The sequence below is a fragment of the Aythya marila genome, assembly GCF_965140915.1.
Source record: "Aythya marila genome assembly, chromosome: 1".
Lineage (NCBI taxonomy): Eukaryota > Metazoa > Chordata > Aves > Anseriformes > Anatidae > Aythya > Aythya marila.
Window position 1 is genome coordinate 55004312 of NC_139042.1, and position 25973 is coordinate 55030284.

A 25973-nucleotide genomic window follows, 5' to 3' on the forward strand; every position below is an offset into this window, starting at 1 on the left:
TATGAAAATGCACATAAAAAATAATTTTCACTTGTTCATAACGTGTTTTTCTGTTTGTTTTGTGTGCACACATATGCTTTTCGGTTTGCTCTCTGCTGCTGTTCGTGACCTGACTAGAAATGTGTGTGCAGTCTCAGGATTTCTTGAAGCAGGAAGAAAGTTCTATAGATTGGTGTTTGTAAACTGAATTGTCATGAAGTTGAAATAGGTACCTACGTAGCAACTCGTCATGGTTTTGCGCCCTTCAGAAAGCCTATCAAGTATCTACAGTGAACAGAATAAAATTGGCAGTCTTTGGGTATGCATCACTGTCCAAAATTTCAGTTCTAGTTTAAAATACCAGATTCTGATGAAACTTGTGCTGCTTATCAGGTGTGGTACAAACGTCTCTACTATCCCAGAGATAATATTTTCATTTCAAAGCTGCTAAAAGCTCCTAAAACTCTTCGCAAATGGTGCATTGAGAGTCCAATTGGTTTTAAAATCAAATCTTGTGAAATTTGCTGTGTTTTTTGATAATAAAGTGTTTTGGAGCAGATTTCTGAAGCCTTTTGTCTTCAAGTTATGCATAGTCAAATGGAACAATACTCATATTTCTTGGTCTCCTCTAAAAGGCATCAAATTTTTAGGCCAATCTGACGGAACTAAAAAAATGTTTAATAAGTGCAAATTGAGATGTTTATACATGTTGGAAAACCCATGTTCCCGTTTATAAGTGTGCTGGTTTTAGCCAGGCTGGTGCAGTATACACAGAAGAAAGTAAGTGACACCATTTCAGCAAAATATTTTAGGAGCAGCAAGTATGGCCGTGGGCAGAAGATGTTAAACATATATGCCTAAGCACATCTGTGGGCTTGCTTTTCAGCGGAGAAGTAAAAGCTTTTTGCATGACTGAGGGTCTGAAGCTACTCTTTCCAAAACTTTAGCTCTTGGCAGCCACAATTACGAAAAAAACCCTTCAAAATATGATACAAGTGCAAACTGGGAAGGTATTGTGTTTCTCACAGCTTCAGGATTTTTTTCTCGACATTCTTTTCTGCATTAGCAAACGGGCCAAACTTTGAGTGCTTTTATTGCTGCTCATTCTGTACCTTGTAGGATGGTAGAAAGTGTAAGTTGTATCACTTTACTGTTTGCTCATGAGCTCTGTGCAAAAATAGAAGCAGATACTGGTGCTACTCCTTCCTCATTTCTGAGAAAGAAAGAAAATAATTGGGACTATTCAGCTGCTTGGTCCTCCTTCCTTGCTACTCCTAGAACAACTTCTGATGTAGGTTCAGCCCTACCCATTAGCTAACACTGGGAAAAGGTCTTAGGCTGTGGGAGATTTTTATTGTCTTGTCTTTTTTTTTTTTTTTTTTTTTTTTTGAGATTTCTGTGTCTGCTCTGTCTATAACAGAGCAGCAGCAAAGGATGCCCTACTTCCATTCCACCCCCGCACTCTTTGGGCTGGATAAAAAGGGATGTAACTCTGGTATCATTTCTTCTTCACCAAGGAGAAGTTCTGACCAACTTTTGGCATTAAAAGGAAGAGGTCCCCATAGCTTCATATGGGCCTGTAAATTACATTCTTTTTGTCAAAAACACTTGTAAAGTGTATGGAGAGAGTGGAGAGACTTTGTGTGGGAGACGTGCAAAACAGAAGCCCTCCGTGGAGGCCTTTCCATCAAGCTTTGCAAATGCAATACTGTGAAAGGAAGGGTATGCAGGAAAACTGTTATATTCTGTCTTTTGGTGAGAGAATATTTCGTTGCTGAATACAGGTGGTCAGTGCCTGAAAATCAGGCCACAAGTTCAGAGGTAATACCAACAGCACGCACAGCTGTTGGCCGTGGCGTTGGCTGCATGGAAGGGTTGCATGCAGATGTGTAACTGATTTTTGTTCCTTGCTTTTTTCTTCTGAGTATAACTTCCAGTTTGGCTACGTTTGCTGAAAAATTAGTGAGATACACGAACAGGAAGACCACAGAGGTCCAAAATAGATCAGTCTCTTTCAGCTAACGTTCAGTTGAGGTATGGCTATGTGATAGAACCAGCAAATGCAGTCCTTTTCTGCTAGGTAAGAGAACAACAGCTTTAACAAAAAATGACTAATGTGAGGGAAAAAGAGTATTTATTCACATTTGTACACATAACGACAATAAACAGGAGCATTTTGAAAGGCTGACACTTCAACCATATGACTTAGATAACACAGCAATGCCAGTCGTGTATTGTACAGGAGAGGTTGGAGCGTATGAGCTTCAGGTAGTTGGAAGAGAATGGGGTTAACTGTATAAAAACATGGCAAAACCAATGGATTTCATGTGTTAGTTTTTATCCAGTCTCTCCTGTAGATTCAAAGCAGCTTAAGTCAAAAAGAAAGTAAGTTTCTACGGTCAGGAAAAAGAGCTGATGGCTTGCATTCACCGGAGATCATTCTGGGGGAATAATCCCTTAATGTTTATAGCACTGTGCAATTTATATGATGTTTATTTTTATAGTTCTTCCAATGACAGAAGGAATCAGCTCGAAAGCTGTTCCTAAGTGGGAAGAGTCAGTGCTGTTCCTTCCCAGGTAATGCCAAAGGCTTGGCTGACTCTCACGTTAGGCTGCTGTGATGACTCTGACTCAGACCAGGTTTAACCATGACCGACAGGATGCCTGTCACTGATCATATCCGCGTCTGGGGGTGAACGATGCTGATTGGACTGGAATGAGACTACTGATACTAAATGGAAAGTCAGAGCTGCTTCTCTCCCATTAGCATCAAAGCTGAGATCAAAGTATAACGCAGGAGGTAAGGATTCTTCTTTCAATTAGGCCCTGGTCTCTTTAATTAGAAACAAACCCAAGTCATCTTTATTGTGTCTGGAAGAAAATAGTTGCTGCCTTTTTGTGGCCGTCTTTTGGAAAGACCAAAACATGCTTGCCTGTCAGATTAGCCCAGTTTATTAAACATCTGTTTTCTGTCTCGTGTAAACCTTCTTTCCCTCTGGAAGTGTTCAAGCTTTGTGAAATATGCAGGGTTGGGAAATGTCATTCGCTTTGAGGGATTAACACCTGGTTTCTTAAGCGACAGGAGTCTTTTAATAGAAAGCAGAGCGAGGGTATAATCCTTAGTAAACATCAGCTGTAAACATTTCATTTCAATTTGCTTTTCTCTCAGAAGAGAAAGACTTCCTCGTCTCTGGAATATCTGAGAACAGAGCCCAAATGGTCTCGGGCTACAGGCATTTATCTTCTACTCAAGTTCAGATGCTGTGCGTTGGCAGGGAAGTTCTGTGCCTGATGCCCAGAAGTTTCATTAAAAAAAGGACCTCATCATCCTGCCTGGGCTGTGTTTTTTAAGACTGATGTTCTGGGGTGGGCTGTTTGGTTGGTTTTGTTTGTGCAGCCATCTAATGGAGGTTCCTACTTCCTTTGTGGGGAAAATGCCTTCTATTAAGGGTACTCCCTGCCAACTTCAGGCCACTGTAAGTATGCCAGGAATAGCTTAATATTTAAAAGCCTCTCTGCTTACCACAGCACACGTAATCCTTGCTGTTAGAAATTTGCACAGGCGTTGCGCTCTTCTATTAAATCTGAAATTTCATCTGTACTTTGAGAAACGCTTAAATTATTTTCTGTAACATTTATGGGCTACGGTAATTGCTTCGTCCTAGCTATTTGCCCCTCTCCTCAATACCCATATTATAGCCATTAAAGTTTCTCAGAGAATAAGACAGGTTTTTTTTTCTTTTTTTTTTTTTTAAAAAAAGACCATTAGACAATAGGGCAGCGCAGAAACATGAAGCAGTGTTTTATGCTTTCTTAGCCAGCTTCAACTGCTACCCGAACTGCATTTTTTTCCAGCTTCGGAAATGAACAGCAGGTCAAATGTCAGTTATTCATCAGCCTGAGACTTTCTTTTCTTCTCATGCCTGAAATTATTTGGCCACCCCTGTCAGAGCATTTCCAATGAATATCAAGCATTTAAATATTCCCTAATTGTCACACCAGCCCCGCTGGATCTTCTGAAATTAGAAGAAGAAAAACATGTTTTTTTTTTCTGTAATTCTGAAACCGATCAGCTACACTTTTCTCAGCAGAAGGACATTAGCAGATACCCAGTATCAGCAGATACCCAAAACCCCTGATTTTCGCTGACGGGCGATTGGAACATCCTTGGGGAAAGGCTGGAAGTTTTGGCTGCTGCTGTTAATAATTTCATGTGCTTTTCAAAACGGGAGAGAAAATGATCCAAAAGCCAAATCCTGTAACCCAAGGCAGCAGGCTGTTTAAACGGCTGGGTTTGGGTTGTTTTTCATTTTGTTTTTTTTTTTTTTTTGCTTTGTTTTGCTTTTGTTTTGTTACAATATTCTGTAGGATTGACAGAACGAGCGAGAATATAACCTAATTGCCAGCAGATCCAGCGCCTTTTCAGGCTGGATTGATGTGTTTGGAGTTAACTGGGAAATGAATATAATTACCTTGAATGAATTAACCTCAGGGTGGTCAGGGAAGGCTTCTCTGATGCCTTTGCCCCTGGGTTTGGCCGTGCTGTGCTTGCTCCATCGCAGGGCTGCGGGCAGCCCGGCGCAGGAGGCAGCACGGGAGCAGTCCCCAGCACATCTGTTCCCAAGCAGAGCCCACATCTGTTCCTGCGGGCTGGTTTGTGGGGTGCTGCTGCGATGCTCTGCGTGGGGAGCGTGGGCTCGTGGGCTCCCAGCCCAGCTGCAGGCGGCTCCCCTGGGCCACCCGGCTTGGAGGCGGCGGCTGTGCCCGGAGCAGCTCATCATCTTCACCCTTCCTCTTCTTCAGGAGCACGCCTGTGGGTGAGTGGGTAATGTGACAGAAGAGGAGATTTGTTGCATTTCCTCCTTCAGGAGCATGGGAGGGATGTTCTGACTCGGGTCGGAGGAAGGAGGGCAGCTGGCCTGTTGTCTGCTTCCTTCCTCCCCCCTGAGTCCTCTCTTCTGGCTTCAGAGGTTTTAAAACTAGATGTCAGGCTCAACCAATCGCTCTTCCATTTGGAGTTAAGAGTGCAAACGTGGTACCTTCAGCAGGCTGTTCATCATGCCCGTCTCGGATTTGTATTTTAGGATGAGATTAATTGCTCTCTGGAGCTGCTTGTATATCCCTGTAAGGGGAGCACAGGGCCACGGCTTAGTCTTCATCTATCATCCAGGCACCTAACTTGTTGCTCAAATTCCTTTGTTTCCTTTTACTCCCCATCCATGTGAGGCGGGGAGTGAGTCTTCCCTGCACCCCATAGCTGGCAAGCTGTGCTGGGGGGAGCAACTTAAACCTGCTTCTTCTCTCCTAATTGTTACAGGGAAGCCGCAAAGGAAAGCATGCTTCGGAGGAGCAGCTCATTAGTGCTGTGGTCCACACGCATGCCATGATTAATTTACTTAAGCCTGTTCTTTGCCAGCACAGGGTGGTCAAGCTGAGGTTATTTTCCTTAAGCAGTTGTCTTTGCTTCTGGCCATATGCTCCGGAGGGGCATAAGAGATGAGCAAGATAAGCGTTTGGGAGAAAATAGCTGCCTTCCTCCTCTACCTGGAGAGCGATTGTTTAAATACAGCGTGTTGTCTGCAGCTAAAGAACTGCAGCCTAAGTGTGCTGCTTTGCAAGAGCACAATCTCATGGCAGGCTTCAGGCATTTCTACGCGCTCCTGGCTTACACTCCCGCACTAAAGCTCGAGCAGGATATCAGGGAAATTGGGCTCAGATGCGAAGCATCACTGGTATGTGATTGTATCACACAGCATGATGAATGGCCATTTAGAGCACTGTGAATTTCAGGAACTGAAATTTCAGGTAAAAGCATATTTCCCTGTAACGTACCCTCTCATCTGCTTGAGAGATGGAGGAACCTTTATCACAGACTCCTTTTGCAGTTGCTTTCTTCCATTATTTTGAAGAGAATGGCAAGCTATCCCTGTAAACAAAGGCTTAAGCAGTACAGGATAAAAGAATGGCAAAATTGTATAAATTGCCCATTCATTTCCCTTTCAGTGCATTGTCTGTCGAATATGGCCGTGTGTTAACAATTTTTGCCTGCTGATACCACAAGCTGTTGAAGTGCCTCTCTCCAAGTTTATTTGTCTGCTGTTGGTTCCTCGCTCTGCATCCAATCTTGCTTTGCCTTTTAGCTTGGGATTTGCTTTTTGCATTGGGATTCATCTCGGTGTGTTCATCGGGGGTCATCATCTGTGCTTTTTTTTTCCCTAAACCTCAAATCTGCCACAAGCCCTCTCTTCCTGCCTGCTTCTCTGGGGTGATGGAGCTGATGGAGCCACAGCCTTAGCAGCTGCTGGAGGAGGTGGCACTGGCAGCCCCCCTGATGCCCTGGCAGGGATGCTTCTCTGGCCCTGTGGCAAGGCAGCTCATGGGGTTAGCCCTGCAGAAAAAGCTTTGATTTCCCCTGCTTAGCTGGAACAACCAGCTTGCTACACGATCAGGTAGGTGACAGGGTAAGTACAACAGAGCGTATTAGCAGTGCTTCAGATTCGAGCGAAGCTGCTGCAGAAGTACAAAGCTGCAGAAGTGGAAGAAAGAACAAGGAGCTCTGACCATTATAATGCATAAGAATGCGACTTCATATCGGGTTGCATGTTCGTGCTTCCTTGCTGAACACTAAAACACACCTTTTACAGCTTATCCTCCTTGTCCTCTTTGTCTCTCTGCAGCTCCTTTGCAACTGCTGGTTGAATTTCTTGCTATTGATACTCTCCAGACTAACAGGAGATAGCAGAAAGATTTTGGAGTCCTGGGCATATCTCCTTGTAGGTTTTCAACCACCTTCATTCTTTTTCATCCTCATTACATGAGGATGAAATCGTTAAAGCATTATCTCTCTGTTGTTGTATCGGGGAGATCTGTAGAGGGGCTCCACCAGCTCCCAGGTTTAAAAGCCTTCAGAGGACTTAGCAGTACCTCTAAGCTTGTCTCCGTTGCTCCAGCGGGGTGCCCTGACAGGGCTGTGATTACAGTACACACACACAATTAAACGTTGCCTTTTACGTGACAATGCATAAATCACATAAAATGCACAGCTGGAAGTGGCTGCCAAAGTCTTTGTAGCTCTTTGAATAAGGCTAGTGTGTTAAAATTGCTCTTGGATAAATACGTCAATTTTTGAATGAAAAGTGATGCATGAGGCACACATCAAGCACGAGATAACTCAGCAAATACAAACAGCAATAGCAGAAGTAGATTACAATATCTCCCTTTCTTATCCCCACCCCCAAAAAGGAGGCTTTGACGGATGGAAATTGCACAAACATAATGCTGCCAGAATATAAATAGCAAATGGTGAGTTATGACTTGGTGCCAGTTTGCTTTCTGATGGCCTGTTGGCAGATGCAAATATTCCTGCAGTGCACAGCAGCAGGCAGGTTTTCTCCTCGTTTCTTTCGCTGTTACCTTGTCACCTGGTTTTCCAATTGATCCTGGAGGCCTTTCTTCTTTTTGTCTTCAGTTTCCCTTGCTTTTGTATTTGTAGGCCCAGTTCTCATCCCACAATATCTGTGTATGGTTCTCACTGAATTTATCTGCAATAATCTCCGTTTAGGTGATAGTATTTGTGTGTAGATGATGCATGGTATTCAGAAGCTTGCTCTTCATGCATAAAGGGGGACATCTTTGTTCTGAAAGGACTTTTCACATTTCAGTGCCTCATTGCATAGCTGTTACGATGCTTAGTTTTATTCCCTTCTGTCGTCTAACCCCCATCTCATCTCATCTCATCTTTTTAGTTTTGTCTTTTCTTAGAAGGTAGAAACATGCATTGCTTTGTTTGTATTTTTCTAGATGGACAAACTGTGTATCTCTTCATTGCAGGGATCTCTTTCTGGTCTTCCACAAGCGGTGCATTTTAACAGATCAGTTAATACCGGATCTGGAATAACTGAGTTGGTGGAAGACCTTCCCTTCCTGATTACTGACATGGATAAATGTCAGCCACTGTATGTTGTCTTGGGTGGACAGGAGTATCTGGAAATAGTTAGGTTAGTTTATGAGATTATAGGGTCCAGGGGCTCCTCAGGGAGTGTTGCCTGTTGGAATTAGTTTCAGGTACCACTATTTTGAGGAACAGAATGGAAATAAAAGGGATTTAGCAGAATTAAGCAAGGAAATGCATGTAAAATGTACATGAAAGAAAACGATTTGTGAAGCCTGAGATAAAAAGTCTTCTTACAGGGCTGTAGAAGAACCTTGTCAAGTGGTTTCCCAGTGAATCCTAGCATCAAATTCACACTGATTCTTGCTGCAACCTGAAATAAAACTAGCTCAGTGCTGTCTGCTCCTGGACATTCCAGAGGAGTTCAGAAACAGCTTTGCACCTAGGAACAAACCCTGGTTACTGGCAAAATAAAATACTTTTCCCTGAAGCCCCTGAATGCTCATTCAGAGCATCCAGGTTAGGACAGGCCTCTGGAGGAAGGTCCAACCCTTTAGCTGAAGGCAGGGAGAGCTGTGAGCAGGTTGTTGAAGGTCCATACAACAACATCTCAGAAACACTAGCTGGAAGGATTCAGGAGTGTTCTAGCATTTTATTTTTCTTTGATGGACTGAATTGAAGTTCAGACTTCGCAGTTGAAGATGCATCAGTGTTAACTCTGCGACTAGCCACCCAGAGGTAGAAAGCTTTGGGTTTCTGTGTGGCAAACTTGCATGTAAGGCTATAAAAGAAATGAGATAAGGTTCATTTTCTAAACAAGAATTCATAAGCTTGCTTTTTTCTAGAGCTCATCGAACCCTTCCCATGAGGCAGTGCTCATTGTATAAATGAGATGTGTCATAAGCTTGCTTCTGGTTTAGAGTTCACCAAACCCTTCAGGTTTTCTTTTTAATTTTTTTACTTCTTGTCAAATAATTACTTTGTGTCTGTGTGCTTTCAAAGACCAGGGAAGCTTCTAAAAACAAAATTCAAGAAAAAGAACTCAAGGAAACTCAAGGAAAGAGACTGGTTGTGTCACCACGTATTCAACTTCATCGTTTTGGCAGTCTGAAGAAGAGCAAGGTAGAAACATCAAGCTGCAGGCTTTGTGAATCAGGGGAGACTTCGTATGTGCAGCTGCTTTTAAAAAGTCAACAAGAAAAACCGCCTGAAAATCTTGTGAAATCCTTCTGGATTCCACAGCTAGGTTTTCAGACTTCTTGTATCAAATCAAGCGGGATTGCTTTTAGAGAAACAGAATCAGGAGAGGGTGACCTTGTTGCTTCACGTAACACAAGCTGAGTCTAGCCACTGTTATTTCTTTTCGTATCTGTTCCTCGAAATAAACAACTCTGAAGAGGTATATGCCTTTCAGTGGAAAGGTCGCTTCTCTGCAGAGCGTTTCAGACCTGTGCTGCCTACGTTTCGTTACAGGGAAGATCACGTCTACAGAGCTTAGCCAGGAGAAGTGGCTAAAGGTTAGGGAGGAAACAGTTCAGCATTTTCCTGGGCTGGGGGAACAATCCTTTGAGGGGTCAGTTAACACTGCTGGCCCTAGTTTCACTGAAGTGACTTGTTTCCTGTGCAGATACAGCAGGGTTTCAAACAGAAATGTGGTCTCATGCTGAAAATGGGAATTCTGTAGGATGTTGTAGGGGAAGAAAAAAAAAGAACTTGAGTTTCAGCCATCATGGTAATATTTTACTGAGAGTTAACTGCAAGTTACCTCCTGCAGCTAAGAAGTTCAATAATTCACTGGCCGCTGCCTCTTCATTACTCAAAAACTGAAATTTTGGATGAAACGGAGCTTGTCAGCCTGACACTAAAGTAGCACAAAAGGATTAAATTACTTAACACAATCTAATGCTTTTGCATCTGTTGATGGCTTACGTGTTAACATTTACATTTTTCATTTCAAATGAGAAAATTATTTTAGCAAGAGATGCTCATTTTGGGCATGCCTGGCTAATTTGTCTGTGAATTATAATTATTCCAGCAGATGAATAACTTACACCCTTTTCCCACAGACATCTTAGCTCCACTCAGAGGTAATTCAATTCCTTTTTGGCCATCAGATCCTCGCATTGAGATTAACCAGGTGAGCAGAATCGTAGAATGATAGAAGTTACCAATTACCTTTTGTTTTCCTCTGGGGACACTTGAAGGCCCCGAAAGGCTGTGCAGTGGTGCTGCAAATTCCTTTGGAAAGGTCACGCGTGTGGAAGGCGATGTCGTATCAATGAACTTCTGGAAACGGGCCTCGGTGTGCTGGGTCCATGGGTGGTGGATGCCAGAGGCTGAAAACCACGGCTCTAGCATGTGAAGTCCAGACGTGGATCTCCAGACGTGTTTTAGGCTGTTACAGTGAGAGTTGTCCGAGATGGCAAAGCACTGGGTGAAGGAGATGGGTCTGATAATGGCAAGCCAGATCTGCTTTGGTGACTGCATGCAAAAGTGTGATGGAAGAACGGGGGGAGAGCTGGGAAAGTACATTTTGTACATTTTGAAGATGCAAATGTACGAGAAACAAAATTAAGAGGAGGGAGAACTGTGCTGGACTTGTACACAAGCGTAACTTTCCAGATTTATTACTTTTTTTTTTTCCAGTACTCGACGCGCTGGTGGTCTGATGCATTCGTGCCTTAAACATCACAGCACGACACAGTCACATAAAGCAGCAGCTCTCCGAACCAGCAGTGACTGTGCAGCAGAGTCAGTGGCAGAGCTGGAGACAGGATCCCTCCCTCCTCGGTGTTTAATTGCCTCCCGTCAGATGCTTACGCATAGCAGAGAGTTAATGATGTGGCTCTTAAAAATTACTGCAAATTGCAAGTCTGCTACGTTAATATGATTAATTGGAGCTAAGAGCTGTAGCTAAGATACTGCTAAGGCACAGTTGTTTATACAGCTATAAAGTTGAATGTGCAGCCATAGCAAAACTTTCTGTGCCCTTCTGTCCCTGCTCTGTGTGCTGGCAGAAAGTGAGTGGTTGGCTGCTTTTAGTTTTGGTGGGTTCATTGTAGATATCAGAAGAAAGATCTTTGCAATTTGTTTTCAGCATGTTATTGAAATCTTTTAAAGTATACAGGAGTGAGGAAAATAAATTCAGTAAAAATACCTAAAATAACCAAGTCTCTCTGAGCCCCTTTTGCCCATTTTGGGGTTCAGTTTTTTGTTTTCTAGACTCTTGCTTCTGCTTCAGCCTCCTGCCAGCTGCCCTGGAAAGATCTGCCACGTGTGTGGTGCTGTGTTGCTTGCAGCGAGTGCTGACCCTTGGGAAGGAGAGGGCTGCCTGGCTCCTGCAGGACAGGCTGCCTTCTCCAGACAGGCCCAGAAGAGAGGCAAGAGCAGCTGGAACGAGTTTCCCAGCATCTGGTTGAGATGACCAAATTACCAGAAAGATAAGTTTCTTGCAGATTTGGCAACAGGAATTCCAGTCCTGACTGGATTTGTGATTCATGGAAAAGATCAAGAAAGCATTGGTGAGGCCAGTCCTGCTTATTCGTCTGTTCTTTCATTTTCAGTTTCTCAGTGATGCAGTGTTTGAGCTAGAGACATGGAAAGGGAATGTTCACATTTAAAACAAAATTGGAAATGTTTGGGTTTTCTTGCGCTCATTTGAAGAGAGTGGAAACATTTTCCTCTTCGGTACAAGAAAGCTTTTATTGAGCCAAGCTGGAGCAAAGTTTGAGGGGAGTCAATAAAAGTTTGTAAGTAGCATGAAAGTTTCTCAAGTTCGCATGAACTTCTGTTACGTGAGCCTTTGTCCCGAACAGAAAATGTTTAACGTGAAGGTTAAGATGAATTAGGTGACTTCTGATTACCCAGAGAATGAAGGCTGTGTTGGTATCCTCGTGCCTGCTCCTTTGCGTATGGTTCTTTCATCCCTTTGGTCTGCGCTAGGAAAGAAAGAGGACTGTTGGAGGAAGGCACTGTGGAGCACTCTGTCTCGCATCCAGCAACAGCTGAATGCTTTATGGAAGTATATTAAGGCCCTGACAGGAGAAGGTAGCCAGCTGGCTGCTGCAGCAGGATGTGCTTATTCTCCCTCGCAGCCGAAAAGGAGGAGCTGGCAGGGAGCCTGCCGAGCTTGCAGGGCGAGAGGGAAGGCGCAGACTCCTGCAGTATTTTAACTAGGTGGGCCCTTAACCAGAAAAATAAGAGGAGAAAGCACGCTTTTCAAGTCTGCCCAGGCCACCAGCTGGAAGGTGGTGAAGGGCTGGCTTTAATACGGGTAATTACCGCCCCAAAAACCTCCCTGCTTTGGGATAGCTTAAGAATCTGCTTGCTGAAAGGCTGTGAGTCAAATAACCATGCCAGTATTTGCCTTGCTTGAGACAGCACGCAGAGTGGTGGTGTCCGGCTCTGTAAAATGGTGCCGTGACATTTCTAAGGGATCTAGAGTTTGGATACCCTTTTACTACCCCTCCTTCCCCTGGTGAGCACGCTTCAAGCCCAGATGTCAGCGTGGGATACCAACAGCAATAATTGAGAAGAAAGAAATCCACATTATAATGGGCAAGCCTGGCGAAGAAGGAGTGCTAGAACAGTGCTCACCCTTTAATGATGCCAAATTTTGAAGCAACACAAGGTACCATCCAGTCCATCATCCATTTTGAAACAGCAAGCAGGTGAAAACAGCTTTAAGGGATTTTTTCTCCGCTGTGTGGTTGCTCCGTTGACTGATAAGCGAAGCTCCTCGATAAGCAGTGAAGTTGGCAGTCCAAGAGAAGTTTTCAGTAACGTAACGAAGAAACCTTGCTGGCTTAGGCTCGGAGGACAAACCAGATCTGGGTTCTGTGTTTGGAGATGCCGTTCAGTGAGCTCTGCTGTGTTTTGGAACAGACCTTCTCCCACGTTTATCACAAGTCCTGAAGATAAAGATGATATTAAAGATAAGTGCTAAGGCCTCTATGGACTTTTGATGATGGAATTTTGGGTACTCCAAAGGTGTTTGAAACACGTCATGGAGTTTCAACCATTTCAGTTATTATGTATTCAGATAATTACAGAACCCCAGAATAGCTGAGGTTGGAAGGATCCTCTGGAGGTCATCTTGTCACACCCTGCTGCTCAGGCAGGGCCACCTGGAGCAGGTCAACCAGGACTACATCCAGGTGCCTCAAAAGGCAACCCCAAGCCTTCAAGGCAAACCCAACCCTTAAAACCCAACCCAACTAATCCGGGCAAACTGTTGCAGTGCTCAGTCACCATACAGTTACTTGCATACATCGTCATACCGAACCTCCATGCCCAAAACCCAGGTCTCCAGTTATGAAGACGACTAAATATCTGTGTGGTCTGTGTTGATCTTTCAAAAGGCAGGAAATGCTGCTGTGAATTGCTTTCCCTATTTTTTTTTTTTTGATTGATTTATTGGGAAGAGTTGGGAATAAAAAAGGAAAAAACAAACAAACAGCAAACAACACACTTGAATGCTGCTCTCAGTTTACTCTTCCTTTCCAAGCTGGCAAGCAGACTTGAAGTAAGCTCTGATACCTGTCTGCTGGCTCACAGGGAATCAAACGTGTTAATTAAAATATTATTTCTGACCCCTGCATGACCCGGTTACCGCACTGGTTTGAGATTACAGGTTGGTATAACGGGTGCTGTTTTTAGCGCCACCTTAGCTGCTGTTCGTCTGCTTGACAAGATTAAAGATCATCTGACAGCGGTAGATGCAAATAACCAACCTGCCTCAAAATAGCAGAACATATTTATACGTACAGAGGTGGGGGAGCCTTTTGTGCGTCCATCTGAAGTCTGCTTTTCCTTGCCCTTAATTAGGAGCAAGCACAGCCACGATGGAAGCACTTAAAAATGTGGAAATACCTCAACGTGGCTACTCGCTGAGATGCTGAAAGTGACTGACCGTGTCAAGCACGCCGTGTCGTCTTTGCTGGCAGATGCATTTTGCAGCTTGCAGACCTGCTGCAGCTCCTGGTAGAGCTCCCTGGGCAAAGGTTGAGAGGCGGGCTGGGGATTTATGGTGCTTTCTCAGTTGCTTAGGAAAGAGGCAAAGAATACAGCTCAGGTTTCTCTTAGCAAGTTGAAGGAATTTCGGCCCTTGTTTTCAGACTCGCAAGTGCTTGAGGCTTCAAAGCCGTGTACGTGTGAAAAAGGGGGGAAGGAAGAATCCACAGCACTGCTAATCTCATGTTAACTTCAAAGAAAGGGTTGAAACCCCAGCTGTAGGAAAACAGAGAGGATATTCAAAACAAAACACTTGCATTCAGCTCTCTCACAAGCAGGTACTACACCATGAAGAGCCTGCTGTCCTGGACAGCAGGATATCAACCCCATATCCAGTTTTCAGAAATCTGTGTCAATTTTTTCACTTTTTCTTCCAATAAAGCATGAAAGCTAGAGTTTTTATTTTATTTTATTTTATTTTTTTATTACAAAATCTGGCCAGCTGTTTTGATACTGAATGATCTGTATGCAATATGTGGTAAGAATAGCATTTTAAAGAATTTGTCATTGATTTAGGAACCATAGATGAAGGCGAGACGTTGAGATTAAAAACAAATTACCTCTGGCGTCATTTGGAGGAAGAAAATAAGAAGCTTTAATTGCTTATTTTTACATCTGATCCAAGCACTGAGAGCACTTAAACATCTTTCTCCTGTTGTTTTTTTTTTTTAACCGTGTGTGTTGTCAGACTCCTCGTGTCTCCAGCTGAAAAAGGAAATGAAGCTGGAATCCCGGTTCCGTCTGTTCTTTTGTGCAGCAGCACTTTCTCACAACAGGGCAGCTACTTGAAGTGAAGCAGGAATGCCTTGTCAGTTTGTCTCAAACTCTTGCTAGCCACATGGGAAAAGCTCGGGAGCAGAGGGAAAATCTTGGCCTGGTTTGTCCCTTTTTTTGCATGGGAGCGGAGGAATTCACAAACCTCAGGGAACGCTGGTCGCTGGGTACAGGAACTAAAATGGTTGCTTGTTTCTGAGGGCAAGCTAGCTCTGCTATAGGCGTGCACAACAAATCTAGCTCTGTGAGTTGGGTTAAAAAAATCATTTAATAGGCAAAACAAACCTGGTGATTATTAAAATATCTCATTTCTCTCCTGCAGTGTAGTAATCTGTTTCAAATTCCAGATCACTGAGCAAAAAAAGCTAGATTTTATAGCAATCAAACAGTAGTGCTATATAAATACACCATTTAAAGAGAGTGAGAGACCGTGTACATAACAGTACATAATACTGCAGGCTCACAGGATGGCTGAGGCTGGAAGGCACCTCTGGGGGCCATCCCATCCAACCCCTGCTCCAGCAGGACCACCAGACCATATCCAGGTGGCTTCTGAAGATCTCCAAGGAGGAGACCCCACAGCCTCTCAGGGCAACCTGTGCCAGTACTCCATCACACACAGCACAGCAGTGCTGCCTGGGGCTCAGAGGGAGCCTCCTGGGGGCCAATTTGTGCCCTCTGCCTCTTGTCCCGGCACCAGGCACCACCAAAAAGAGCCTGGCTTCATCCTTACTGCACCATCCCTTCAGGTATTTATAGACATTGCTAACAAGCAAAATAACATTATGAATGGCATCCTTGGCAATGGCAATGCTTCTGCTTTAAAGCTGTGGCAAAATTGCTTTATGTAACATTTTCTAATTTAATTACATCCATTTATCCATTTTCTTTCATCCAGTGTAGCTAAGGCTGACTTCACACAGCTGACCTGCTCTGGGGGTGTAGCTGCTGTCCTATACCATCTCCCAGGCTTTTTCGTGCAATCCAAGTGAATGTTCTGTCAATGGAAAACCTGCTGCTAGATGTATGGAAATACGAGGAGAGGCAGTATTCCTAGAGGAGGAGCTTTGCAAGAGAGGTATTCGTATGTTTTAAGATTCCTGTAGTGATGATGTGCTCCTTCCAGAGAGATGGAGCCTCATGCTTTTAGGAATTTACAAATTTCCAGATCATTGATGGCTGTAGCAACAATTGCTCTGCAGGGCCCCATGTATGCACCAGCACTTCATGGCACGGGGGCTGTTGTGCTGGAAAGGAAATCTCACTGAACGCATGAGGTTACTTTTATTACTCAGCCCGTGAATTCTCAGGAGCTGACAACCTGCTCCTACGAGCCGAGAGCTAAGAGATGAAACTGCATTTGAGCTCCTGCTGCGTGTGGAACATAACGATACAGGTAAATTGGGAGACCGGGATCTTTTAGCAGGAAGGCTTCAAAGGTAGCTGTCGTCAGCTGGATAGGAACCTTTGACGCTTGAGCCAGCTCCTGTGAAGAGCTAAGTGGCTGAATGCCACGTGCTGGTTGAAACAAAGCAGAATTACCACCAGAAATCTTCATGGACTTGCACACCTATTGGTGTCCTTCAGCTTTTATTTCTGAGCAGTGATCTTTTTTTTTTGAGAATGTGGCATTACAAAAACAAGCAAACAATTAAGCAAAAACAAAAACAAACAAACAAAACAAACAAACAAACAAAACAAACAAACAAACAACAACAAAAAAAGGCAGACCGGGAAAGGAGATTTTGTTACAGGACTCAGTGTAAGTCATTGGAGAAATTAACACGTCGTGAGATTTTGCATTTTTAATCTGCTTGGAAGATGGCTGAACAGCCACAGCTTTCACTGTTCATGCTGTTATAAAACATCACTTTTACAAAATGCTTTTCAACACTTAAGTGTGAGCGTTGAAAATGGTTATTAGCATTTTGAGCTCGCAGTGAAGCCTACCGTAAAACTCCTGAACTACGCTGGCTTGTGATGCTAGACACAGCAGCTGTGGATGGGGATAGAAAGTTCCTGCTTAATTCTCAGGTTTGTAATCCATACAGGGAAGAGGGAATTGTTCTCTCATTACTTGCGTTCACCCTTTGCAAAAGAAGAGAGACTGATGGATATGATTTGAAATGGTGACGGATTTTTATACCAGATTTTTTTTTATTAGTAGTTCCTTGGGGCTCAGCTGAGTACAGTAATCACAAAATAACCATTTCCTTTAATATGAGAAATTATGGATATTTCAGCACAGTTCCTTGCAAAAGCTTAAGCGTTTACATTCATTTCTAACAGTTGAAGATATCTGGAAGCACTACTGTAATCCCATGGGATGAGCTTCGTAATCTGCAAAACCATCTGACAAATACATATTTAGGCTCAGGTAGTACTTTGCCCCCGAGATCCATACTAAGCGTGGGTTTATCTCATGTGCCCTTTGTTTGGGATGCTTTTATTCAATAAACTCACAACATTTACTCAGACCCACTCTGTTTAATGTGCCTTCAATGCTGCTTTTTTTGCTTCTTTCTCTTTTTCCCAGCTAGCAAGAACAAAGTGCTATGCAGGAATGTAAGTGCCTCTTCACTACAGAAATCCTATCCCAAGAACCTGAAGTTGCCCAGCTCAAAGATTTTTTTGTTGCAAACACTCTGAGTAATGGTTTTAGTAAGTCAGAAATGCCGGGTTGCTAACTGCATTGATTATTACTGACCTATTAACCTTGAACTACTAAAACAGTCGGTAGTTGCTGTTCTGAATGCAAGCAGAAATATAGCTGGCATCAGCAGCCGACGTGCTGTTTTGCATTCTCAGTCTGTAGTCGGATTCTTCTGCTCCACTTTGGTACCTGATGGCATTTACAGATGAAAATTCTTGAATGGCAGGTGCGCTGCGACTGTCAAAAATGTGCATGCACAGACTTACGAAACGAAGAGCGTGCTTACATGCCCTGCAAAGGAAGGGAACCAAAACTGCAATCACAAGACAAATTATCTCTCTAATTTGATACAGTTAGCAGCTGTTGTCAACTTCTGTCAGGCAAGTTATTCAGAGTTAAATGTTCCTGAAGCGTGCTGTATCCTTCTACCTGAGTAGTTTGCCATTAAAAGTATGAAGAAAATTCTGATACAATTCTTTTGAGACATCTGTGGAACAGGGTGATATAAAATACTCAGGCTGCTTCTGTGGTTTTAAAAAATGCACACAAATATTTGTGTTGTAACCACCGAGGTGTATACTTTTTCTGTATACTAAGGGGACTGGTGAGTCTTTTTTTTCCCTGTAATTCAGACGTGGCCCATTTTTTGCAGCTGGGCAAAAATCTGGATCTTCTGGTCTTGAGGCTTTTCTATCTGGAAATATCCCACAGATTAAGCTCCAGATGAAACCACGTTGATTTCGAGCGAGAGGAAAACAGGGCCTTAAACAGGAATCTTTAGCTTTATCGTCCTTGTTCCCCGTTCCAGTGACTGCCAAGCCATTGGTTTCCCACCACGTTTCTGTTTTTGGACTATCTCTCAGTTACAATGTCATGAATTCTCACTGCTGGCAGTAACACACATGTTTTCATTTACTGCATTACGGGTATTCTCCAGACAACCCGTCTGTTGAAAAGAAATTAATCCCAGCAGCGAGCTAAGATGCTGAATTCTCAGCAGTTTGTGGACTCGCGTTTTTATGTTGAGACTATTTATATCTGGATTGAATTAATTTGAATATGTAACCAGGTGGTTGTGGTTACGTCTTTTATTATCAATTCTATGTGAAAAGCTAGCAGAATGCAACCGGAGGATGGGAAAACTCAGTAAATGCAGTTGGGAAATACAGCATTGGAAACACAGCTTGCATTTCTCCACTTTATGTCTATGATTTCAGGCATGACAAGGATCAAGGAATATAATTATACAACGTATAATAACCCAAGTATGCTAAGGAAGGCACGCTATTTACGATTTCCAGACCTGACGCATTTTAAAATTTCACTGCAGATGAAAATCTAATAACGTGTGGGGATTTTTTGTCCTGTGGTGTCCAATCTCGCCAACAATAAAAAGTCACAAAATATCCAGGCAACTTCTTAGATGACCTCTTTTGAAAGAGAGAAGAGAATTTGGAAGGTAACCTGCAAGGTCTGTTACTAAGCTGCAAATTCATACTCAGCAGAGATGTGCTTTTTATCTGTCTTTCTTCTCCCATGAATATTCAAAATCTCTGGCTCAAGGAAGAAATGGGCTTAGTCTTGAGCTGCATTTTACAGCGAGCAGAGAGAGCAAAAAGATTTATTTTTACTCCTGTTAGATATTAAGCACTTAAACTATCTGATTGATTTTCTTCGGGATTGCTCCTTTTAGGAGGAAGCTAGCTTAACATGCAACTTGTATCTGTAATGATTATCACCTCTACTCCATTTCACTGAAACCGAAGATTAATCAAAGCGAAAAATGGAAGGGCTTTTTATCTCAGTCCTTGTTTTCGTGCGGTTTGAGAGAATTTAATAGTGAGAAATGGAGAGGCTGAGTACTGTAAAGGCAAATAAAAACTCCGCTGGCAAATTCTTCAGTATCACATTAACCCCAGTGCCCACGGTGTTGGCTGTGATGACATTCAGTCGGTCTTGGAGGAGCGTGGAAACCAAGCAGCAACTGTGGCTACATGGATTGGGCTGTTATGCCTCCTGAAACCTCTGTCTCTCTGCCACAAGAACTAGTGCCCAAGAAATAGCCTTTGGCTAGGCCTTGCTGATGTGCTTTTTAACACTGAGCGCTGTTAGAAATCCCTAAGCAGGGATTTTGGATGATACACCGGGCTCTTTTTTTTTCCAGAGGTTGCATTGAAACCAGTCTTGCTTTCCTCTTGAGGACTTCCACTGGAATTCACTATTTATTTATGATGTATTGCTGTTAGCAGCAGGCTTTAAACACAGCCTGCCTTTCTCAAGATGACAAAATGCCTAGAATCAAAACTTTCTGAAGTGTTAGTAAATAACTGCAGAGTTTGTTTGCAAAGGGCGACGCAGGCAGTGAATTTAAATACATGCAGATCAGCATTTTCAGTAATAAGGGCGTGCATAGCTAGAGGATTGGGAAAATATCTGTTTTAGAAAGCGTTCTCTTGGTTTCTCTTCCTGTATATTGATTTTACAAAAGCTTTTTATCTGGTGACTAATGTATGCACGAGGAATATTTGTGTAATCCCCTGTGTCTGAGGGGCAGCCTCTCTGTTTGAGGGTTTCCCACATCAGTCTCAGTCAGAATGTTCTCTCCTATCTTGAGTCCACGTGCAAAAAAAGAGGAAAACCGGCAGAGATGTATTATATATATCTCTGTTACTCATTGCCCCTACTCCTGTATATTTCTTTTTAAAGTAATTTCCAGTTTGGGAACCGTGGTGGGGCTTTCCTATGCTACAGAAAATAACATCAAACAGAGGAAGTACTTTTGAAGAAACTTTATTAAGAATAACCGCTATTTCTGTAGTAACTCTCTGCGTTGTGGCAATGGAGAGAAATGCAGCTGACAGATAAAATTATTTGTTTTGACATTCAGTTTACAGGTGCTTTGAGGAGCGGCCAAGCCCCAGTGAATAGTTCTTGTCTTGATGGTTGGCCTCCCTCACTCTTCTCTCCATGAAGAGCATCTCCCTGTGCTTGATGAGGGTTAGCTCCCTTGCTGGGAACACAGAAGGTAGCTACCAGGGCATGGCCACCCCTTCCACAGAAAACATGAAACGGAGAGGCACAAACCTTGGCATTCCTCGGGACTCTGCCACCAGGGTAAAGCAGCTGCTGTTGACAGCAGCCTTGGAAACTGCCAGATTGAAAAGAGCATTGTGAAGCTGCTCTTTGTACTCTCCTGGGTGCAAGGAGGGCTGCAAGCTGTATTAGTTGTGGTACCCGAGACAGACCAAAGGTAAGGAGGCCAAAGCTGTGGGCTGAGGTAGGTCAGAAGGTGTGGAGAAAGACGTAGGTTGGAAAGCGGGTTTGGGGATGGAAATGGAGGCTACTGCAACATGTTGTGGCCCTCATTATCCATGAAGAACTGGTTGGTGACCTGCTACGGCACTTAGATGTGCACAAGTCGATGGGGCCGGATGGGATCCACCCAAGGGTACTGAGGGAACTGGCAGAGGAGCTGGCCAAGCCACTGTCCATCATTTATCAACAGTCCTGGCTATCGGGGGAGGTCCCAATCGACTGGCGGCTAGCAAACGTGACGCCCATCTACAAGAAGGGCCGGAGGGCAGACCCGGGAAACTACAGGCCTGTCAGTTTGACCTCAGTGCCAGGAAAGCTCATGGAGCAGATCCTCCTGAGAGTCATCATGCAGCACTTGCAGGGCAAGCAGGCGATCAGGCCCAGTCAGCATGGCTTTATGAAAGGCAGGTCATGCCTGACGAACCTGATCTCCTTCTATGACAGAGTGACGCGCTGGGTGGATGAGGGAAAGGCTGTGGATGTGGTCTCCCTTGACTTCAGCAAGGCTTTTGACACCGTCTCCCACAGCATTCTCCTCAAGAAACTGGCTGCTCTTGGCTTGGACTGGCGCACGCTTCGTTGGGTTAGAAACTGGCTGGATAGCCGGGCCCAAAGAGTCGTGGTGAATGGAGCCAAGTCCAGTTGGAGGCCAGTCACTAGTGGCGTCCCCCAGGGCTCGGTGCTGGGGCCGGTCCTCTTTAATATCTTCATCGATGATCTGGACGAGGGCATCGAGTGCACCCTCAGTAAGTTCGCAGATGACACCAAGTTAGGTGCGTGTGTCGATCTGCTTGAGGGTAGGAAAGCTCTGCAGGAGGATCTGGATAGGCTGCACCGATGGGCTGAGGTCAACTGCATGAAGTTTAACAAGGCCAAGTGCCGGGTCCTGCACCTGGGGCGCAATAACCCCAAGCAGAGCTACAGGCTGGGAGAGGAATGGTTGGAAAGCTGCCAGGCAGAGAAGGACCTGGGAGTGATGGTGGATAGTCAGCTGAATATGAGCCAGCAGTGTGCTCAGGTGGCCAAGAAGGCCAACGGCATCCTGGCTTGTATCAGGAACAGCGTGACCAGCAGGGCTAGGGAGGTGATCGTCCCCCTGTACTCAGCTCTGGTGAGGCCGCACCTCGAGTACTGTGTTCAGTTTTGGGCCCCTCGCTACAAGAAGGACATCGAGGTGCTTGAGCGGGTGCAGAGAAGGGCGACAAAGCTGGTGAGGGGCCTGGAGAACAAGTCCTACGAGGAGCGGCTGAGGGAGCTGGGCTTGTTCAGCCTGGAGAAGAGGAGGCTCAGGGGTGACCTTATCGCTCTTTATAGGTACCTCAAGGGAGGCTGTAGCGAGGTGGGGGTTGGCCTGTTCTCCCACGTGCCTGGTGACAGGACGAGGGGGAATGGGCTTAAGTTGAGCCAGGGGAGTTTTAGGCTAGATGTTAGGAAGAACTTCTTTACTGAGAGGGTTGTGAGGCATTGGAACAGGCTGCCCAGGGAAGTGGTGGAGTCACCATCCCTGGAAGTCTTCAAAAGACATTTAGATGTAGAGCTTAGGGATATGGTTTAGTGGAGGGCTGTTAGCGTTAGGTTGGAGGTTGGACTCGATGACCTTGAGGTCTCTTCCAACCTAGAAAATTCTGTGATTCTGTGATTCTGTTGCCTGACCATGGGCCCTTTTCCCAGGAAATCCGTGGTCCTGGCATGCTGCTTCAGAGTCAGCGGGTTGGTGAGGAGCTCCTGGCTTGTGTCTCGTCCATCCTTCCCCTTGCAAAGCTGCAAAATCATTCGTGGTTGAACCGCAAGCTCAGTAAAGTGATATGCTGTCTTAAGTGCTTCTGTAGCCATCTTCTCTTTCTGCTGTCTTTCGTAGTGCAGCAACTTCTCAGAGTGCATATGTGAGTGTTTAAATAAATAAATAAGTTCTCAGTAACTCCTGAGCTTCTCTTTGAATTGTCTGGTCTCTGCAGGAACGCCACTAGGCATTCCCATATTCACATTTTATGCATGAGGGAGTGTAAGCAGGGCATGGTAAGCCTCTGCTTGGAAATGCAGCACGATATAGAACACACACAGAGCAAAATTAGGTTGTTCTGAGAAGTCAGTTTGGGTTTTCTCACAGCTTATAAAATATGTATTTGGGCAAGGGCCACGGGAAGGCTCCCACAGTAGTTTGCTAGACTTAGATGTAGATATAATTTTGTAAGTATAAAAAAAAACCTTATATACTCTAATAGGTACCTGCAAAATCAGTATCTTTAAAAGTTTATTTATTTATTTATTCTTGTTGTTTTCTAGCTAATTCAGATACTTAGTAAGGGAAAACATGCTGGGGAAAAATGTGTGTTCGTGCAACTGATGATGATCCTCAGCAGCTCTGTGTTAAAGGCTTACTTGTTTGCACACCACTTATAAGGTAAACAGTGTATATCTTATTAGCCAAGTCTAATTTTGTTTCTAATGGGCAAACTAAATATCAAGGCAGAAAGATATTCTGTTTTTTTTTCTGTAGCTATTATCTAAGCACTTCATTTCAATGCACCTGTCTAGGAAACAACAAATGAGCAGAGCAGTTCTGAATCCTGGTGGTGGTGTTGTTGGAGTCGGTCTCCTTTCCTGTGTTACCACTGTGATTTAGAGGAGCTTCTAACTTCTGAAAAATGTTTACCAGGTGGGCCATCTCAGTAAAAAAGCGTTCAATACAGCAGTAAGAACAGCTCTGCACTTTCCAGCACACCGCTGTGCTGTGTCTCTCCCCCAAAATTAAAATCTCACGCTGCTAATGCTATCAGCGGTGTCACTTTTTTTTCTTCCAAATCAATCAAATCAAACGTCCTTTAAGAAGAAAAATCAATTTAGCCTATTAATTAGCTGAACTCACTGTAGCGCCTGAAGGCCAGAATGTCATTTCCCAGGAGATTTGCTTTAAAAATACAAACTAAAAGGGAGCACTCACAGCTTGTCATCAGAAAGGGCTCTTAAGTGTGTGCATAATCTTCATCTCAAGATATCTGTGTAAACTTTATCCTATCTCATGAAAACCTATCTGAATATTTTAATTAAGTATTTTTGGTAGTATTTGTTTAGGTTTCTTTTCTGCCACGTGTTAGATGTGGGATCTTCAGCCAGCCAACATAGCCAGTGCCTGGGGAAAACATTACTACAGCAAGCTACCAAGATGTTGCACCCCACTATGCCTTGTTTTGACATGTTACAAGGCTTTATAGTTCATCAACCAAAAAAAAAAAAAAAAAAAAAAGTCATAAAATTTAGATTACCAACTCATAAGTGAAAGAAATAACTTATTCCATGAAAGTGGGTGGAACTGTTATTGCATACTCACAGTCACCAGCGTTACTCCACCACGCTGTCTCCCAGAAGCTGTGTGAAGGGGCAGTGCTTCATAGTGAAACCCGGCTCCTTTGCCATTTTATCTTTCTGGTGCTGATAAAGAAATGGATTTCAGTGGCCACTGAGAGTGATTTGTCCTCTGAACCCACTATTTGGTACACGGAGTGGGGTTTGAATGGCCTTCAGGAGTGGGAACTGTAAACTCAGCTCAGAGCCAAAGCTCTCTACAGAAAATACCAGCAAGTGCTCAGTATCTCATACTCCATGGAGCAGAAAGGAATTCAGTTACAGCTCACACAAGCCTTTGCATTGTCTTTGCAGCTCTGGTTTCACCACGAGCAGCCCTCGAAGCTGCTGCAGTCCTGGTGCAGAGGCTTGCCAACCTTTCAGTGAGCCGTCTGTATTAAACACCAGATTGGTAACGTCAGCGACTCAATGGCACATTGGATTTCTTGTTTGCTCAGCCTGCCAGCCGAGTGCTGTAGGAAAGGAAACTTTTACCTCGTCAGTCCAGAGCAAACTGCAAGGCTGCGGTCCATGGTTTTTGAGTGTTTGTGTAACTGCTCGCTAACCAGCAGCTCCTAAACCTTGTACAAGAACTCAGCTGTGTTAACCCAAGAGGTGCAATGGGCTTAGCAAAGCAGAAGGATCCTATTTAAAGGAATAACAATAAAAACAAAGCAAACAAACAAAAACCCAACTGGTGAGTACACGGTTACATTAGTCATGCCACCTTATGTTTCTTCTGACTTTGGTATGAACTTCAGGACACGTTCAGGACACACAGCTCTAAAAATTAATTTAGAATAATCACGAGCCATCAGTTTTTGTTTATCAGGGTAATATGATGAAAGTAATGAGCTCTTACTGTGGACACATCAGTGGAACAGCTTTTCATCACTTTCCCTTGCCTTACCTTTTGAAGGATTGAGTTTCCTGAGTTTTCTTGATTTTTTTCCCAGAGGTTCAGCTGGCTTGCACTGCTCAAAAATAAGAAAAAGAAAAAAAGAAAACCTCAAGAAGTTTTTATCCATTAAGTGTGTGTTAACCACCTGAGGAACTTCCCTCTAAAGGAATGCATCTGAGCATCGTTTAAGCACAGGTCGTGCTCAGCAGCTGATCTGGCCAGGCAGATGCCAGCAGCTTTCTGCACAGCCACTCACCGAGCAGCTGTGGGATTGTGACTGAAGATTCATCAAAACCATTCAAACGTTGAAATCACACGCAGGAGGAAACAGGAAAAGAAAAATGGAAACCGCAATAATTAAAAAAATGTGAGCTTGTTGTTGCCTTTTCAACTTACAAGCTTTCTTTGGAGAAAAAAAAAAGCAATTGCAGAAGTATTCTCAAATTTGCCAAACCCAAGAGTTTAAACGTTCAGTTGGAAGGACTTTAAAATCGTGATGGTAGTTCTTATGTTCCTAAAAATCCTCCTTCTTCAAGCTTTTACGCTTCCTCTGACCTTCCTGGCAGGAATATATGACAGCTGTAACATGAAAAACTCCGCTTGCAGTGCAAAGAGATCATTCGTGTGAATATTCTCCACCTTTCTTAGCTGCCTTCCCCACCTTGCCATGGCTCTCTAATGCGGAGACACCCTTCTGTCTCTTGCCTGTGAAAGGGCAAGTTGTTACTGGGCTGACTTTTCTCTTCCAACATGGTGAGCGAGGAGCAGTTCGGGTTACTGCTGCCAGATTCAGAGTCGTGTCTGCTTGGGAAGTGGTTGGACAGTGGTTGCACAGGAACAGTTTATACCAGTATCTGTTCGGCACATAGAGCACAGTCCTGTTCTGTTCTGACCTGTTGGTTGTTTTGGTGTTCCATCATTCCTTTACTGGGTGATACAAGCTAGAGCAAAGAAGATAAACTTCTACATAAAAAAAAAAAAAAAAAAAAAAACACATTGTTTGCACAGAGTGATGATCTATGGTGGTATGAAAAGTTCACTCCACCTATTACCGAAGTTTCATGCTATTTTTTTTCCTGTTGCACCATTTTACTTGTTACTGCACC

General features: G+C 43.9%; 1 protein-coding gene across 6 annotated transcripts in view; it reads left to right on the forward strand.

Moving 5' to 3' along the window:
- Positions 1–25973, forward strand: part of FARP1 (FERM, ARH/RhoGEF and pleckstrin domain protein 1) — a 194887-nt gene that overhangs the window by 39319 nt on the left and 129595 nt on the right. The gene's annotated exons all lie outside the window — the stretch shown is intronic.